The 17,954-nt window shown below is 48.6% G+C and overlaps 14 non-coding genes across 14 annotated transcripts; 10 read left to right on the top strand and 4 right to left on the bottom strand.

Annotated features, from left to right (window-relative positions):
• Positions 1-732: 732 nt before the first annotated feature.
• trnat-agu (transfer RNA threonine (anticodon AGU)) lies at positions 733-806 on the top strand. Its single transcript has one exon. It is a non-coding gene; the product is annotated as a tRNA-Thr (tRNA).
• Positions 807-1,360: 554 nt separating this feature from the next.
• Positions 1,361-1,434, top strand: trnat-cgu (transfer RNA threonine (anticodon CGU)). The gene has a single exon. It is a non-coding gene; the product is annotated as a tRNA-Thr (tRNA).
• Positions 1,435-1,604: 170 nt separating this feature from the next.
• Positions 1,605-1,678, bottom strand: trnan-guu (transfer RNA asparagine (anticodon GUU)). The gene has a single exon. It is a non-coding gene; the product is annotated as a tRNA-Asn (tRNA).
• A 2,688-nt stretch (positions 1,679-4,366) lies between these two features.
• Positions 4,367-4,440, top strand: trnat-agu (transfer RNA threonine (anticodon AGU)). Its single transcript has one exon. It is a non-coding gene; the product is annotated as a tRNA-Thr (tRNA).
• A 557-nt stretch (positions 4,441-4,997) lies between these two features.
• On the top strand, positions 4,998-5,071 carry trnas-cga (transfer RNA serine (anticodon CGA)). Its single transcript has one exon. It is a non-coding gene; the product is annotated as a tRNA-Ser (tRNA).
• A 170-nt stretch (positions 5,072-5,241) lies between these two features.
• On the bottom strand, positions 5,242-5,315 carry trnan-guu (transfer RNA asparagine (anticodon GUU)). The gene has a single exon. It is a non-coding gene; the product is annotated as a tRNA-Asn (tRNA).
• A 1,219-nt stretch (positions 5,316-6,534) lies between these two features.
• On the top strand, positions 6,535-6,608 carry trnat-agu (transfer RNA threonine (anticodon AGU)). The gene has a single exon. It is a non-coding gene; the product is annotated as a tRNA-Thr (tRNA).
• A 554-nt stretch (positions 6,609-7,162) lies between these two features.
• Positions 7,163-7,236, top strand: trnat-cgu (transfer RNA threonine (anticodon CGU)). Its single transcript has one exon. It is a non-coding gene; the product is annotated as a tRNA-Thr (tRNA).
• Positions 7,237-7,406: 170 nt separating this feature from the next.
• Positions 7,407-7,480, bottom strand: trnan-guu (transfer RNA asparagine (anticodon GUU)). The gene has a single exon. It is a non-coding gene; the product is annotated as a tRNA-Asn (tRNA).
• Positions 7,481-13,617: 6,137 nt separating this feature from the next.
• On the top strand, positions 13,618-13,691 carry trnat-agu (transfer RNA threonine (anticodon AGU)). The gene has a single exon. It is a non-coding gene; the product is annotated as a tRNA-Thr (tRNA).
• A 550-nt stretch (positions 13,692-14,241) lies between these two features.
• Positions 14,242-14,315, top strand: trnat-cgu (transfer RNA threonine (anticodon CGU)). Its single transcript has one exon. It is a non-coding gene; the product is annotated as a tRNA-Thr (tRNA).
• Positions 14,316-14,485: 170 nt separating this feature from the next.
• On the bottom strand, positions 14,486-14,559 carry trnan-guu (transfer RNA asparagine (anticodon GUU)). Its single transcript has one exon. It is a non-coding gene; the product is annotated as a tRNA-Asn (tRNA).
• A 2,229-nt stretch (positions 14,560-16,788) lies between these two features.
• trnat-agu (transfer RNA threonine (anticodon AGU)) lies at positions 16,789-16,862 on the top strand. Its single transcript has one exon. It is a non-coding gene; the product is annotated as a tRNA-Thr (tRNA).
• A 554-nt stretch (positions 16,863-17,416) lies between these two features.
• Positions 17,417-17,490, top strand: trnat-cgu (transfer RNA threonine (anticodon CGU)). Its single transcript has one exon. It is a non-coding gene; the product is annotated as a tRNA-Thr (tRNA).
• The last annotated feature ends 464 nt before the right edge of the window (positions 17,491-17,954 follow it).

Here is a 17,954-nt window from a genome sequence, read left to right as displayed (position 1 = left end):
GGCTTAGTTGGTCAAAGCACTGGGGTCCACTACGTTGCGTGTTACCGCTGCAGTTTGCCAGTTTCTGTTGTAAGCACGCCTTCTCTGCATCGTGAGAGTAAACGAATGACCGTTATTGATAGACAGACATAAATATCAAAGGGAGGATGGCTGGATGGATCCATTCTTGGAAAGACCTGGGTCCGAATGACAGAGTTCCACCATTTGCTTTTACAGTAGTTCAGAGTTGCGCCTTGGCACCATGGCTTAGTTGGTCAAAGCACTGGGGTCCACCACGTTGCGCGTTACCGCTGCAGTTTGCCTGTTTCTGTTGCAAGCACGCCTTCTCTGCATCGTAGAGTGTAAACGAATGACCGTTATTGATAGACAGACATAAATATCAAAGGGAGGATGGCTGGATGGATCCATTCTAGGAAAGACCTGGGTCCGATTGACAGAGGTCCACCATTTGCTTCTGCAGTAGTACAGAGTTGCGCCTTGGCGCCATGGCTTAGTTGTTTAAATCACTGGGGTCCACCACGTTGCGTGTTACCGCTGACGTTTGCCTGTTTCTGTTGCAAGCACGCCTTCTCTGCATCGTAGAGTGTAAACGAATGACCGTTATTGATAGACAGACATAAATAATCAAAGGGAGGATGGATGGCTGGCTGGATGGATCCATTCTTGGAAAGACCTGGGTCCGAATGACAGAGGTCCAGCATTTGCTTTTAAAGTAGTACAGAGTTGTGCCTTGGCGCCATGGCTTAGTTGGTCAAAGCACCTGTCTAGTAAACAGGAGATCCTGGGTTCAAATCCCAATGGTGTCTCAGCTTTGTTCATGTTAGGGTACATGCTAAGGACTCCCCTTCCAGGATTTTGCAAGATTGCCTCTCGTCACGGGCCGGAATGATATATCCCTTCCACTGAGAGAGTAAAGCAGAAAGTCATCTTCCCAGAACCCTGTATTTAAAGAATAGGGTCAGGACGACAAAGACTTCCCTGTGCAGGCTTCGCGCGGCCACCTTTGGCTTTAGGTCCGATGGCGAAAATGCCATTGCCGCACAGAGACGGACACCGCCCAATGTTTGTTGCACTTGTCAGTGCTGTCTACATCTTCCTGTAAATCTTTTTCCGCTGTCAGATCCTGTTGAACGCACACTTCTTGCTTTGTCCGCAAGCGTAAGCAAGTGAGTGCTTGCTGTAGAAAGACAGAGAGGTAGGTAGATAGACAGACAGATAGATAGAAGGATAGATAGATAGATAGATGGATGGATGGGTGGGTGGATAGTTGGTTGGATGGATGCGTGGAACATATAGTAGGTAAACGGTAGCAGCCACTCAATTGGTATGAAACTAGGAAAGGGTGGGTGCAGCAAGCTCTGGTGCCGTGGCTTAGCTGGTGAAAGCGCCTGTCTCGTACACAGGAAATCCTGGGTTCAAATCCCAGCGGTGCCTGGCCTGAAGGAGGCAGAGGCTATGTACAGCAAGACTGTGGGGCAAGTTTAAGTTTTTGGCAGCGTAGCCATTGTTACTGCATGAGGCGATGTTTCTTGGACAGGAGATTATAAAGCAGAGGTCCAGGTCTCACACCACGAATGGAAGCAATGAGGTAAGAAGTAGACGGACGTCCCTGGGTGGGCTCGAACCACCAACCTTTCGGTTAACAGCCGAACGCGCTATCCGATTGCGCCACAGAGACAGGCGCAGCAGTTGTGACTGGGGTCCACCACGTTGCGCGTTACCGCTGCAGTTTGCCTGTTTCTTATGCATGCACGCTTTCTCTGCATCGTAGAGTGTATAAGAATGACCGTTAGTGATAGACAGACATAAATAATCAAAGGGAGGATGGATGGCTGGATGGATCCATTCTTGGAAAGACCTGGGTCCGAAAGACAGAGGTCCATCATTTGCTTTTACAGTAGTACAGAGTTGTGCCTTGGCGCCATGGCTTAGTTGGTCAAAGCACTGGGGTCCACCATGTTGCGTGTTTCCGCTGACGTTTGCCAGTTTCTGTTGCAAGCACGCCTTCTCTACATCGTATAGTGTAAACGAATGACCGTTATTGATAGACAGACATAAATATCAAAGGGAGGATGGCTGGATGGATCCATTCTTGGAAAGACCTGGGTCCGAAAGACAGAGGTCAACCATTTGCTTTTACAGTAGTACCGAGTTACGCCTAGGCGACATGGCTTAGTAGGTCAAAGCACTGGGGTCCACCACGTTGCGCGTTACCGCTGCAGATTGCCAGTTTCTGTTGCAAGCACGCCTTCTCTGCATCGTAGAGTGTAACCGAATGACCGTTAGTGATAGACAGACATAAATATCAAAGGGAGGTTTGCTGGATGGATCCATTCTAGGAAAGACCTGGGTCCGAAAGACAGAGGTCCACCATTTGCTTTTACAGTAGTACAGAGTTACGCCTTGGCGCCATGGCTTAGTCGGTCAAAGCACTGGGGTCCACCACGTTGCGCGTTACCGCTGCAGTTTGCCTGTTTCTGTTGCAAGCACGCCTTCTCTGCATCGTAGAGTGTAAACGAATGACCGTTATTGATAGACAGACATAAATATCAAAGGGAGGATGGCTTGATGGATCCATCCTATGAAAGACCTAGGTCCGAATGACAGAGGTCTAGCATTTGCTTTCACAGTAGTACAGAGTTGTGCCTTGGCGCCATGGCTTAGTTGGTCAAAGCACTGGGGTCCACCACGTTGCGTGTTACGGCTGACGTTTGCCAGTTTCTGATGCATACACGCCTTCTCTGCATCGTAGAGTGTAAACGAATGACCGTTATTGATAGACAGACATAAATATCAAAGGGATGATGGCTTGATGGATCCATCCTATGTAAGACCTAGGTCCGAATGACAGAGGTCCAGCATTTGCTTTTACAGTAGTACAGAGTTGTGCCTTGGCGCCATGGCTTAGTTGGTCAAAGCACTGGGGTCCACTACGTTGCGTGTTACCGCTGCAGTTTGCCTGTTTCTGTTGCAAGCACGCCTTCTCTGCATCGTAGAGTGTAAACGAATGACCGTTATTGATAGACAGACATAAATATCAAAGGGAGGATGGCTGGATGGATCCATTCTTGGAAAGACCTGGGTCCGAAAGACAGAGGTACACCATTTGCTTTTACAGTAGTACAGAGTTACGCCTTGGCGCCATGGCTTAGTAGGTCAAAGCACTGGGGTCCACCACGTTGCGCGTTACCGCTGCAGATTGCCAGTTTCTGTTGCAAGCACGCCTTCTCTGTATCGTAGAGTGTAACCGAATGACCGTTAGTGATAGACAGACATAAATATCAAAGGGAGGTTTGCTGGATGGATCCATTCTTGGAAAGACCTGGGTCCGAAAGACAGAGGTCCACCATTTGCTTTTACAGTAGTACAGAGTTACGCCTTGGCGCCATGGCTTAGTCGGTCAAAGCACTGGGGTCCACCACGTTGCGTGTTACCGCTGCAGTTTGCCTGTTTCTGTTGCAAGCACGCCTTCTCTGCATCGTAGAGTGTAAACGAATGACCGTTATTGATAGACAGACATAAATATCAAAGGGAGGATGGCTTGATGGATCCATCCTATGAAAGACCTAGGTCCGAATGACAGAGGTCTAGCATTTGCTTTCACAGTAGTACAGAGTTGTGCCTTGGCGCCATGGCTTAGTTGGTCAAAGCACTGGTGTCCACCACGTTGCGTGTTACGGCTGACGTTTGCCAGTTTCTGATGCATGCACGCTTTCTCTGCATCGTAGAGTGTAAACGAATGACCGTTATTGATAGACAGACATAAATATCAAAGGGAGGATGGCTGGATGTATCCATTCTTGGAAAGACCTGGGTCCGAATGACAGAGGTCCACCATTTGCTTTTACAGTAGTACAGAGTTACGCCTTGGCGCCATGGCTTAGTAGGTCAAAGCACTGGGGTCCACCACGTTGCGCGTTACCGCTTCAGTTTTCCTGTTTATGTTGCAAGCACGCCTTCTCTGCATCGTATAGTGTAAACGAATGACCGTTATTGATAGACAGACATAAATATCAAAGGGAGGATGGATTGATGGATCCATCCTATGAAAGACCTGGGTCCGAAAGACAGAGGTCCACCATTTTCTTTTACAGTAGTACAGAGTTGTGCCTTGGCGCCATGGCTTAGTTGGTCAAAGCACTGGGGTCCACCACGTTGCGTGTTACCGCTGACGTTTGCCAGTTTCTGATGCATGCACGCTTTCTCTGCATCGTAGAGTGTAAACGAATGACCGTTAGTAATAGACAGACATAAATAATCAAAGGGAGGATGGATGGCTGGCTGGATGGATCCATTCTAGGAAAGACCTGGGTCCGAATGACAGAGGTCCAGCATTTGCTTTAACAGTAGTACAGAGTTGCATCTTGGCGCCATGGCTTAGTTGGTCAAAGCACCTGTCTAGTAAACAGGAGATCCTGGGTTCAAATCCCAGTGGTGCCTCAGCTTCGCTCATGTTAGGGTACATGCTAAGGACTCCCCCTCCAGGATTTTGCAAGATTGCCTCTCATCAACGAATGATATATCCCTTCCACTGAGAGAGTAAAGCAGAAAGTCATATTCCCAGAACCCTGTATTTAAAGAATAGGGTCAGGACGACAAAGACTTCCCTGTGTAGGCTTCGCGCGGCCACCTTTGGCTTTAGGTCCGATGGCGAAAATGCCATTGCCGCACAGAGACGGACACCGCCCAATGTTTGTTGCACTTGTCAGTGCTGTCTACATCTTCCTGTAAATCTTTTTCCGCTGTCAGATCCTGTTGAACGCACACTTAATGCTTTGTCCGCAAGCGTAAGCAAGTGAGTGCTAGCTGTAGAAAGACAGAGAGGTAGGTAGATAGACAGACAGATAGATAGAAGGATAGATAGATAGATAGATAGATAGATGGATGGATGGGTGGGTGGATAGTTGGTTGGATGGATGCGTGGAACATATAGTAAGTAAACGGTAGCAGCCACTGAATTGGTATGAAACTAGGAAAGGGTGGGTGGAGCAATCTCTGGCGCCGTGGCTTGGCTGGTGAAAGCACCTGTCTCGAAAACAGGAAATCCTGGGTTCAAATCCCAGCGGTGCCTGGCCTGAAGGAAGCAGAGGCTATGTACAGCAAGACTGTGGGGCAAGTTTAAGTTTTTGGCAGCGTAGCCATTGTTACTGCATGAGGCGATGTTTCTTGGACAGGAGATTATAAAGCAGAGGTCCAGGTCTCACACCACGAATGGAAGCAATGAGGTAAGAAGTAGACGGACGTCCCTGGGTGGGCTCGAACCACCAACCTTTCGATTAACAGCCGAACGCGCTATCCGATTGCGCCACAGAGACAGGCGCAGCAGTTGTGACTGGGGTCCACCATGTTGCGTGTTTCCGCTGACGTTTGCCAGTTTCTGTTGCAAGCACGCCTTCTCTGCATCGTATAGTGTAAACGAATGACCGTTATTGATAGACAGACATAAATATCAAAGGGAGGTTTGCTGGATGGATCCATCCTAGGAAAGACCTGGGTCCGAATGACAGAGGTCCACCATTTGCTTTTACAGTAGTACAGAGTTGCGCCTTGGCGCCATGGCTTAGTTGGTCAAAGCACTGGGGTCCACTACGTTGCGTGTTACCGCTGCAGTTTGCCTGTTTCTGTTGCAAGCACGCCTTCTCTGCATCGTAGAGTGTAAACGAATGACCGTTATTGATAGACAGACATAAATATCAAAGGGAGGATGGCTGGATGGATCCATTCTTGGAAAGACCTGGGTCCGAAAGACAGAGGTCGACCATTTGCTTTTACAGTAGTACAGAGTTACGCCTAGGCGCCATGGCTTAGTAGGTCAAAGCACTGGGGTCCACCACGTTGCGCGTTACCGCTGCAGATTGCCAGTTTCTGTTGCAAGCACGCCTTCTCTGCATCGTAGAGTGTAACCGAATGACCGTTAGTGATAGACAGACATAAATATCAAAGGGAGGTTTGCTGGATGGATCCATTCTAGGAAAGACCTGGGTCCGAAAGACAGAGGTCCACCATTTGCTTTTACAGTAGTACAGAGTTACGCCTTGGCGCCATGGCTTAGTCGGTCAAAGCACTGGGGTCCACCACGTTGCGCGTTACCGCTGCAGTTTGCCTGTTTCTGTTGCAAGCACGCCTTCTCTGCATCGTAGAGTGTAAACGAATGACCGTTATTGATAGACAGACATAAATATCAAAGGGAGGATGGCTTGATGGATCCATCCTATGAAAGACCTAGGTCCGAATGACAGAGGTCTAGCATTTGCTTTCACAGTAGTACAGAGTTGTGCCTTGGCGCCATGACTTAGTTGGTCAAAGCACTGGGGTCCACCACGTTGCGTGTTACGGCTGACGTTTGCCAGTTTCTGATGCATACACGCCTTCTCTGCATCGTAGAGTGTAAACGAATGACCGTTATTGATAGACAGACATAAATAATCAAAGGGAGGATGGATTGCTGGCTGGATGGATCCATTCTAGGAAAGACCTGTGTCCGAATGACAGAGGTCCAGCATTTGTTTTTAAAGTAGTACAGAGTTGTGCCTTGGCGCCATGGCTTAGTTGGTCAAAGCACCTGTCTAGTAAACAGGAGATCCTGGGTTCAAATCCCAGTGGTGCCTCAGCTTTGTTCATGTTAGGGTACATGCTAAGGACTCCCCTTCCAGGATTTTGCAAGATTGCCTCTCGTCACGGGCCAGAATGATATATCCCTTCCACTGAGAGAGTAAAGCAGGAAGTCATCTTCCCAGAACCCTGTATTTAAAGAATAGGGTCAGGACGACAAAGACTTCCCTGTGTAGGCTTCGCGCGGCCACCTTTGGCTTTAGGTCCGATGGCGAAAATGCCATTGCCGCACAGAGACGGACACCGCCCAATGTTTGTTGCACTTGTCAGTGCTGTCTACATCTTCCTGCAAATCTTTATCCGCTGTCAGATCCTGTTGAACGCACACTTCTTGCTTTGTCCGCAAGCGTAAGCAAGTGAGTGCTAGCTGTAGAAACACAGAGAGGTAGGTAGATAGACAGACAGATAGATAGAAGGATAGATAGATAGATAGATGGATGGATGGGTGGGTGGATAGTTGGTTGGATGGATGCGTGGAACATATAGTAGGTAAACGGTAGCAGCCACTCAATTGCTATGAAACTAGGAAAGGGTGGGTGCAGCAAGCTCTGGTGCCGTGGCTTAGCTGGTGAAAGCGCCTGTCTCGTACACAGGAAATCCTGGGTTCAAATCCCAGCGTTGCCTGGCCTGAAGGAGGCAGAGGCTATGTACAGCAAGACTGTGGGGCAAGTTTAAGTTTTTGGCAGCGTAGCCATTGTTACTGCATGAGGCGATGTTTCTTGGACAGGAGATTATAAAGCAGAGGTCCAGGTCTCACACCACGAATGGAAGCAATGAGGTAAGAAGTAGACGGACGTCCCTGGGTGGGCTCGAACCACCAACCTTTCGGTTAACAGCCGAACGCGCTATCCGATTGCGCCACAGAGACAGGCGCAGCAGTTGTGACTGGGGTCCACCACGTTGCGCGTTACCGCTGCAGTTTGCCTGTTTCTTATGCATGCACGCTTTCTCTGCATCGTAGAGTGTATAAGAATGACCGTTAGTGATAGACAGACATAAATAATCAAAGGGATGATGGATGGCTGGATGGATCCATTCTTGGAAAGACCTGGGTCCGAATGACAGAGGTCCACCATTTGCTTTTACAGTAGTACAGAGTTGTGCCTTGGCGCCATGGCTTAGTTGGTCAAGGCACTGGGGTCCACCACGTTGCGTGTTACCACTGACGTTTGCCAGTTTCTGATGCATACACGCCTTCTCTGCATCGTAGAGTGTAAACGAATGACCGTTATTGATAGACAGACATAAATATCAAAGGGAGGATGGCTTGATGGATCCATCCTAGGAAAGACCTGGGTCCGAATGACAGAGGTCTAGCATTTGCTTTTACAGTAGTACAGAGTTGCGCCTTGGCACCATGGCTTAGTTGGTCAAAGCACTGGGGTCCACCACGTTGCGCGTTACCGCTGACGTTTGCCTGTTTCTGTTGCAAGCACGCCTTCTCTGCATCGTAGAGTGTAAACGAATGACCGTTATTGATAGACAGACATAAATATCAAAGGGAGGATGGCTGGATGGATCCATTCTAGGAAAGACCTGGGTCCGATTGAAAGAGGTCCACCGTTTGCTTCTGCAGTAGTACAGAGTTGCGCCTTGGCGCCATTGCTTAGTTGGTCAAAGCACTAGGGTCCACCACGTTGCGTGTTACCGCTGACGTTTGCCAGTTTCTTATGCATGCACGCTTTCTCTGCATCGTAGAGTGTATACGAATGACCGTTAGTGATAGACAGACATAAATAATCAAAGGGAGGATGGATGGCTGGATGGATCCATTCTTGGAAAGACCTGGGTCCGAATGACAGAGGTCCACCATTTGCTTTTAAAGTAGTACAGAGTTGTGCCTTGGCACCATGGCTTAGTAGGTCAAAGCACTGGGGTCCACCACGTTGCGTGTTACCACTGATGTTTGCCAGTTTCTGATTGATACACGCCTTCTCTGCATCGTAGAGTGTAAACGAATGACCGTTAGTGATAGACAGACATAAATATCAAAGGGAGGATAGCTTGATGGATCCATCCTAGGAAAGACCTGGGTCCGAATGACAGAGGTCTAGCATTTGCTTTTACAGTAGTACAGAGTTGTGTCTTGGCGCCATGGCTTAGTTGGTCAAAGCACTTGGGTCCACCACGTTGCGCGTTACCGCTGCAGTTTGCCAGTTTCTATTGCCAGCACGCTTTCTCTGCATCGTAGAGTGTATACGAATGACCGTTAGTGATAGACAGACATAAATAATCAAAGGGAGGATGGATGGCTGGATGGATCCATTCTTGGAAATACCTGGGTCCGAATGACAGAGGTCCACCATTTGCTTCTGCAGTAGTACAGAGTTGTGCCTTGGCGCCATGGCTTAGTAGGTCAAAGCACTGGGGTCCACCACGTTGCGCGTTACCGCTGCAGTTTGCCTGTTTCTGTTGCAAGCACGCCTTCTCTGCATCGTAGAGTGTAAACGAATGACCGTTATTGATAGACAGACATAAATATCAAAGGGAGGATGGCTGGATGGATCCATTCTTGGAAAGACCTAAGTCCGAAAGACAGAGGTCCACCATTTGCTTTTACAGTAGTACAGAGTTACGCCTTGGCGCCATGGCTTAGTTGGTCAAAGCACTGGGGTCCACCACGTTGCGCGTTACCGCTGCAGTTTGCCTGTTTCTGTTGCAAGCACGCCTTCTCTGCATCGTAGAGTGTTAACGAATGACCGTTATTGATAGACAGACATAAATATCAAAGGGATGATGGCTTGATGGATCCATCCTATGAAAGACCTGGGTCCGAATGACAGAGGTCTAGCATTTGCTTTTACAGTAGAACAGAGTTGTGCCTTGGCGCCATGGCTTAGTTGGTCAAAGCACTGGGGTCCACTACGTTGCGTGTTACCGCTGCAGTTTGCCAGTTTCTGTTGTAAGCACGCCTTCTGTGCATCGTAGAGAGTAAACGAATGACCGTTATTGATAGACAGACATAAATATCAAAGGGAGGATGGCTGGATGGATCCATTCTTGGAAAGACCTGGGTCCGAATGACAGAGTTCCACCATTTGCTTTTACAGTAGTTCAGAGTTGCGCCTTGGCACCATGGCTTAGTTGGTCAAAGCACTGGGGTCCACCACGTTGCGCGTTACCGCTGCAGTTTGCCTGTTTCTGTTGCAAGCACGCCTTCTCTGCATCGTAGAGTGTAAACGAATGACCGTTATTGATATACAGACATAAATATCAAAGGGAGGATGGCTGAATGGATCCATTCTAGGAAAGACCTGGGTCCGATTGACAGAGGTCCACCATTTGCTTCTGCAGTAGTACAGAGTTGCGCCTTGGCGCCATGGCTTAGTTGGTCAAAGCACTGGGTCCACCACGTTGCGTGTTACCGCTGACGTTTGCCTGTTTCTGTTGCAAGCACGCCTTCTCTGCATCGTAGAGTGTAAACGAATGACCGTTATTGATAGACAGACATAAATATCAAAGGGAGGATGGCTGGATGGATCCATTCTAGGAAAGACCTGGGTCCAAATGACAGAGGTCTAGCATTTGCTTTTAAAGTAGTACAGAGTTGTGCCTTGGCGCCATGGCTTAGTTGGTCAAAGCACTGGGGTCCACCACGTTGCGCGTTACCGCTGCAGTTTGCCTGTTTCTTATGCATGCACGCCTTCTCTGCATCGTAGAGTGTATAAGAATGACCGTTAGTGATAGACAGACATAAATAATCAAAGGGAGGATGGATGGCTGGATGGATCCATTCTTGGAAAGACCTGGGTCCGAAAGACAGAGGTCCACCATTTGCTTTTACAGTAGTACAGAGTTGTCCCTTGGCGCCATGGCTTAGTTGGTCAAAGCACTGGGGTCCACCACGTTGCGTGTTACCACTGACGTTTGCCAGTTTCTGATGCATACACGCCTTCTCTGCATCGTAGAGTGTAAACGAATGACCGTTAGTGATAGACAGACATAAATATCAAAGGGAGGATGGCTTGATGGATCCATCCTAGGAAAGACCTGGGTCCAAATGACAGAGGTCTAGCATTTGCTTTTACAGTAGTACAGAGTTGTGCCTTGGCGCCATGGCTTAGTTGGTCAAAGCACTGGGGTCCACCACGTTGCGCGTTAACGCTGCAGTTTGCCTGTTTCTTATGCATGCACGCTTTCTCTGCATCGTAGAGTGTATAAGAATGACCGTTAGTGTTAGACAGACATAAATAATCAAAGGGAGGATGGATGGCTGGATGGATCCATTCTTGGAAAGACCTGGGTCCGAAAGACAGAGGTCCACCATTTGCTTTTACAGTAGTACAGAGTTACGCCTTGGCGCCATGGCTTAGTAGGTCAAAGCACTGGGGTCCACCACGTTGCGCGTTACCGCTGCAGTTTGCCTGTTTCTGTTGCAAGCACGCCTTCTCTGCATCGTAGAGTGTTAACGAATGACCGTTATTGATAGACAGACATAAATATCAAAGGGATGATGGCTTGATGGATCCATCCTATGAAAGACCTGGGTCCGAATGACAGAGGTCTAGCATTTGCTTTTACAGTAGTACAGAGTTGTGCCTTGGCGCCATGGCTTAGTTGGTCAAAGCACTGGGGTCCACTACGTTGCGTGTTACCGCTGCAGTTTGCCAGTTTCTGTTGTAAGCACGCCTTCTCTGCATCGTGAGAGTAAACGAATGACCGTTATTGATAGACAGACATAAATATCAAAGGGAGGATGGCTGGATGGATCCATTCTTGGAAAGACCTGGGTCCGAATGACAGAGTTCCACCATTTGCTTTTACAGTAGTTCAGAGTTGCGCCTTGGCATCATGGCTTAGTTGGTCAAAGCACTGGGGTCCACCACGTTGCGCGTTACCGCTGCAGTTTGCCTGTTTCTGTTGCAAGCACGCCTTCTCTGCATCGTAGAGTGTAAACGAATGACCGTTATTGATAGACAGACATAAATATCAATGGGAGGATGGCTGGATGGATCCATTCTAGGAAAGACCTGGGTCCGATTGACAGAGGTCCACCATTTGCTTCTGCAGTAGTACAGAGTTGCGCCTTGGCGCCATGGCTTAGTTGTTTAAATCACTGGGGTCCACCACGTTGCGTGTTACCGATGACGTTTGCCTGTTTCTGTTGCAAGCACGCCTTCTCTGCATCGTAGAGTGTAAACGAATGACCGTTAGTGATAGACAGACATAAATATCAAAGGGAGGATGGCTTGAAGGATCCATCCTAGGAAAGACCTGGGTCCAAATGACAGAGGTCTAGCATTTGCTTTTACAGTAGTACAGAGTTGTGCCTTGGCGCCATGGCTTAGTTGGTCAAAGCACTGGGGACCACCACGTTGCGCGTTACCGCTGCAGTTTGCCTGTTTCTTATGCATGCACGCTTTCTCTGCATCGTAGAGTGTATAAGAATGACCGTTAGTGATAGACAGACATAAATAATCAAAGGGAGGATGGATGGCTGGATGGATCCATTCTTGTTAAGACCTGGGTCCGAAAGACAGAGGTCCACCATTTGCTTTTACAGTAGTACAGAGTTGTGCCTTGGCGCCATGGCTTAGTTGGTCAAAGCACTGGGGTCCACCATGTTGCGTGTTTCCGCTGACGTTTGCCAGTTTCTGTTGCAAGCACGCCTTCTCTGCATCGTATAGTGTAAACGAATGACCGTTATTGATAGACAGACATAAATAATCAAAGGGATGATGGATGGCTGGATGGATCCATTCTTGGAAAGACCTGGGTCCGAATGACAGAGGTCCACCATTTGCTTTTACAGTAGTACAGAGTTGCGCCTTGGCGCCATGGCTTAGTTGGTCAAAGCACTGGGGTCCACCACGTTGCGTGTTACCACTGACGTTTGCCAGTTTCTGATGCATACACGCCTTCTCTGCATCGTAGAGTGTAAACGAATGACCGTTAGTGATAGACAGACATAAATATCAAAGGGAGGATGGCTTGAAGGATCCATCCTAGAAAAGACCTGGGTCCAAATGACAGAGGTCTAGCATTTGCTTTTACAGTAGTACAGAGTTGTGCCTTGGCGCCATGGCTTAGTTGGTCAAAGCACTGGGGTCCACCACGTTGCGCGTTACCGCTGCAGTTTGCCTGTTTCTTATGCATGCACGCTTTCTCTGCATCGTAGAGTGTATAAGAATGACCGTTAGTGATAGACAGACATAAATAATCAAAGGGAGGATGGATGGCTGGATGGATCCATTCTTGGAAAGACCTGGGTCCGAAAGACAGAGGTCCACCATTTGCTTTTACAGTAGTACAGAGTTACGCCTTGGCGCCATGGCTTAGTTGGTCAAAGCACTGGGGTCCACCACGTTGCGCGATACCGCTGCAGTTTGCCTGTTTCTGTTGCAAGCACGCCTTCTCTGCATCGTAGAGTGTAAACGAATGACCGTTATTGATAGACAGACATAAATATCAAAGGGAGGATGGCTGGATGGATCAATTCTTGGAAAGACCTGGGTCCGAAAGACAGAGGTCCACCATTTGCTTTTACAGTAGTACAGAGTTACGCCTTGGCGCCATGGCTTAGTTGGTCAAAGCACTGGGGTCCACCACGTTGCGTGTTACCACTGACGTTTGCCAGTTTCTGATGCATACACGCCTTCTCTGCATCGTAGAGTGTAAACGAATGACCGTTAGTGATAGACAGACATAAATATCAAAGGGAGGATGGCTTGAAGGATCCATCCTAGAAAAGACCTGGGTCCAAATGACAGAGGTCTAGCATTTGCTTTTACAGTAGTACAGAGTTGTGCCTTGGCGCCATGGCTTAGTTGGTCAAAGCACTGGGGTCCACCACGTTGCGCGTTACCGCTGCAGTTTGCCTGTTTCTTATGCATGCACGCTTTCTCTGCATCGTAGAGTGTATAAGAATGACCGTTAGTGATAGACAGACATAAATAATCAAAGGGAGGATGGATGGCTGGCTGGATGGATCCATTCTAGGAAAGACCTGGGTCCGAATGACAGAGGTCCAGCATTTGCTTTTAAAGTAGTACAGAGTTGTGCCTTGGCGCCATGGCTTAGTTGGTCAAAGCACCTGTCTAGTAAACAGGAGATCCTGGGATCAAATCCCAGTGGTGCCTCAGCTTTGTTCATGTTAGGGTACATGCTAAGGACTTCCCTTCCAGGATTTTGCAAGATTGCCTCTCGTCACGGGCCGGAATGATATATCCCTTCCACTGAGAGAGTAAAGCAGAAAGTCATCTTCCCAGAACCCTGTATTTAAAGAATAGGGTCAGGACGACAAATACTTCCCTGTGCAGGCTTCGCGCGGCCACCTTTGGCTTTAGGTCCGATGGCGAAAATGCCATTGCCGCACAGAGACGGACACCGCCCAATGTTTGATGCACTTGTCAGTGCTGTCTACATCTTCCTGTAAATCTTTTTCCGCTGTCAGACCCTGTTGAACGCACACTTCTTGCTTTGTCCGCAAGCGTAAGCAAGTGAGTGCTAGCTGTAGAAAAACAGAGAGTTAGGTAGATAGACAGACAGATAGATAGAAGGATAGATAGATAGATAGATAGATGGGTGGGTGGATAGTTGGTTGGATGGATGCGTGGAACATATAGTAGGTAAACGGTAGCAGCCACTCAATTGGTATGAAACTAGGAAAGGGTTGGTGCAGCAAGCTCTGGCGCCGTGGCTTAGCTGGTGAAAGCGCCTGTCTCGTACACAGGAAATCCTGGGTTCAAATCCCAGCGGTGCCTGGCCTGAAGGAGGCAGAGGCTATGTACAGCAAGACTGTGGGGCAAGTTTAAGTTTTTGGCAGCGTAGCCATTGTTACTGCATGAGGCGATGTTTCTTGGACAGGAGATTATAAAGCAGAGGTCCAGGTCTCACACCACGAATGGAAGCAATGAGGTAAGAAGTAGACGGACGTCCCTGGGTGGGCTCGAACCACCAACCTTTCGGTTAACAGCCGAACGCGCTATCCGATTGCGCCACAGAGACAGGCGCAGCAGTTGTGACTGGGGTCCACCATGTTGCGTGTTTCCGCTGACGTTTGCCAGTTTCTGTTGCAAGCACGCCTTCTCTGCATCGTATAGTGTAAATGAATGACCGTTACTGATAGACAGACATAAATAATCAAAGGGATGATGGATGGCTGGATGGATCTATTCTTGGAAAGACCTGGGTCCGAATGACAGAGGTCCACCATTTGCTTTTACAGTAGTACAGAGTTGCGCCTTGGCGCCATGGCTTAGTTGGTCAAAGCACTGGTGTCCACCACGTTGCGTGTTACCGCTGCAGTTTGTCAGTTTCTGTTGCAAGCACGCCTTCTCTGCATCGTAGAGTGTATACGAATGACCGTTAGTGATAGACAGACATAAATAATCAAAGGGAGGATGGATGGCTGGATGGATCCATTCTTTGAAAGACCTGGGTCCGAAAGACAGAGGTCCACCATTTGCTTCTGCAGTAGTAAAGAGTTGCGCCTTGGCACCATGGCTTAGTTGGTCAAAGCACTGGGGTCCACCATGTTGCGTGTTTCCGCTGACGTTTGCCAGTTTCTGTTGCAAGCACGCCTTCTCTGCATCGTATAGTGTAAACGAATGACCGTTAGTGATAGACAGACATAAATAATCAAAGGGATGATGGATGGCTGGATGGATCCATTCTTGGAAAGACCTGGGTCCGAATGACAGAGGTCCACCATTTGCTTTTAAAGTAGTACAGAGTTGTGCCTTGGCGCCATGGCTTAGTAGTTCAAAGCACTGGGGTCCACCACGTTGCGCGTTACCGCTGCAGTTTGCCTGTTTCTGTTGCAAGCACGCCTTCTCTGCATCGTAGAGTGTAAACGAATGACAATTATTGATAGACAGACATAAATATCAAAGGGAGGATGGCTGGATGGACCCATTCTTGGAAAGACCAGGGTCCGAAAGACAGAGGTCCACCATTTGCTTTTACAGCAGTACAGAGTTACGCCTTGGCACCATGGCTTAGTAGGTCAGAGCACTGGGGTCCACCACGTTGCGCGTTACCGCTGCAGTTTGCCTGTTTCTGTTGCAAGCACGCCTTCTCTGCATCGTAGAGTGTAAACGAATGTCCGTTATTGATAGACAGACATAAATATCAAAGGGAGGATGGCTGGATGGATCCATTCTTGGAAAGACCTGGGTCCGAATGACAGAGTTCCACCATTTGCTTTTACAGTAGTACAGAGTTGCGCCTTGGCACCATGGCTTAGTTGGTCAAAGCACTGGGGTCCACCACGTTGCACGTTAACGCTGACGTTTGCCAGTTTCTTATGCATGCACGCTTTCTCTGCATCGTAGAGTGTATACGAATGACCGTTAGTGATAGACAGACATAAATAATCAAAGGGAGGATGGATGGCTGGATGGATCCATTCTAGGAAAGACCTGGGTCCGATTGACAGAGGTCCACCATTTGCTTCTGCAGTAGTACAGAGTTGCACCTTGGCGCCATGGCTTAGTTGGTCAAAGCACTGGGGTCCACCACGTTGCGTGTTACCGCTGACGTTTGCCAGTTTCTGATGCATGCACGCTTTCTCTGCATCGTAGAGTGTAAACGAATGACCGTTAGTAATAGACAGACATAAATAATCAAAGGGAGGATGGATGGCTGGCTGGATGGATCCATTCTAGGAAAGACCTGGGTCCGAATGACAGAGGTCCAGCATTTGCTTTTAAAGTAGTACAGAGTTGTGCTTTGGCGCCATGGCTTAGTAGGTCAAAGCACTGGGGTCCACCACGTTGCGCGTTACCGCTGCAGTTTGCCTGTTTCTGTTGCAAGCACGCCTTCTCTGCATCGTAGAGTGTAAACGAATGACCGTTATTGATAGACAGACATAAATAATCAAAGGGAGGATGGATGGCTGGATGGATCGATTCTTTGAAAGACCTGGGTCCGAAAGACAGAGGTCCACCATTTGCTTCTGCAGTAGTACAGAGTTGCGCCTTGGCGCCATGGCTTAGTTGGTCAAAGCACTGGGGTCCACCACGTTGCGTGTTACCGCTGACGTTTGCCTGTTTCTGTTGCAAGCACGCCTTCTCTGCATCGTAGAGTGTAAACGAATGACCGTTATTGATAGACAGACATAAATAATCAAAGGGACGATGGATGGCTGGCTGGATGGATCCATTCTAGGAAAGACCTGGGTCCGAATGACAGAGGTCCAGCATTTGCTTTTAAAGTAGTACAGAGTTGTGCCTTGGCGCCATGGCTTAGTTGGTCAAAGCACCTGTCTAGTAAACAGGAGATCCTGGGTTCAAATCCCAGTGGTGCCTCAGCTTTGTTCATGTTAGGGTACATGATAAGGACTCCCCTTCCAGGATTTTGCAAGATTGCCTCTCGTCACGGGCCGGAATGATATATCCCTTCCACTGAGAGAGTAAAGCAGAAAGTCATCTTCCCAGAACCCTGTATTTAAAGAATAGGGTCAGGACGACAAATACTTCCCTGTGCAGGCTTCGCGCGGCCACCTTTGGCTTTAGGTCCGATGGCGAAAATGCCATTGCCGCACAGAGACGGACACCGCCCAATGTTTGATGCACTTGTCAGTGCTGTCTACATCTTCCTGTAAATCTTTTTCCGCTGTCAGATCCTGTTGAAAGCACACTTATTGCTTTGTCCGCAAGCGTAAGCAAGTGAGTGCTAGCTGTAGAAAGACAGAGAGGTAGGTAGATAGACAGACAGATAGATAGAAGGATAGATAGATAGATAGATGGATGGATGGGTGGGTGGATAGTTGGTTGGATGGATGCGTGGAACATATAGTAGGTAAACGGTAGCAGCCACTGAATTGGTATGAAACTAGGAAAGGGTGGGTGCAGCAAGCTCTGGCGCCGTGGCTTAGCTGGTGAAAGCACCTGTCTCGTAAACAGGAAATCCTGGGTTCAAATCCCAGCGGTGCCTGGCCTGAAGGAGGCAGAGGCTATGTACAGCAAGACTGTGGGGCAAGTTTAAGTTTTTGGCAGCGTAGCCATTGTTACTGCATGAGGCGATGTTTCTTGGACAGGAGATTAGAAAGCAGAGGTCCAGGTCTCAAACCACGAATGGAAGCAATGAGGTAAGAAGTAGACGGACGTCCCTGGGTGGGCTCGAACCACCAACCTTTCGGTTAACAGCCGAACGCGATATGCGATTGCGCCACAGAGACAGGCGCAGCAGCTGTGACTGGGGTCCACCATGTTGCGTGTTTCCGCTGACGTTTGCCAGTTTCTGTTGCAAGCACGCCTTCTCTGCATCGTATAGTGTAAACGAATGACCGTTAGTGATAGACAGACATAAATAATCAAAGGGATGATGGATGGCTGGATGGATCCATTCTTGGAAAGTCCTGGGTCCGAATGACAGAGGTCCACCATTTGCTTTTACAG

The sequence above is a fragment of the Amia ocellicauda genome, chromosome 20 (assembly GCF_036373705.1).
Source record: "Amia ocellicauda isolate fAmiCal2 chromosome 20, fAmiCal2.hap1, whole genome shotgun sequence".
NCBI classification, from domain to species: domain Eukaryota; kingdom Metazoa; phylum Chordata; class Actinopteri; order Amiiformes; family Amiidae; genus Amia; species Amia ocellicauda.
This window is presented reverse-complemented; position numbering and strand designations above follow the sequence as displayed.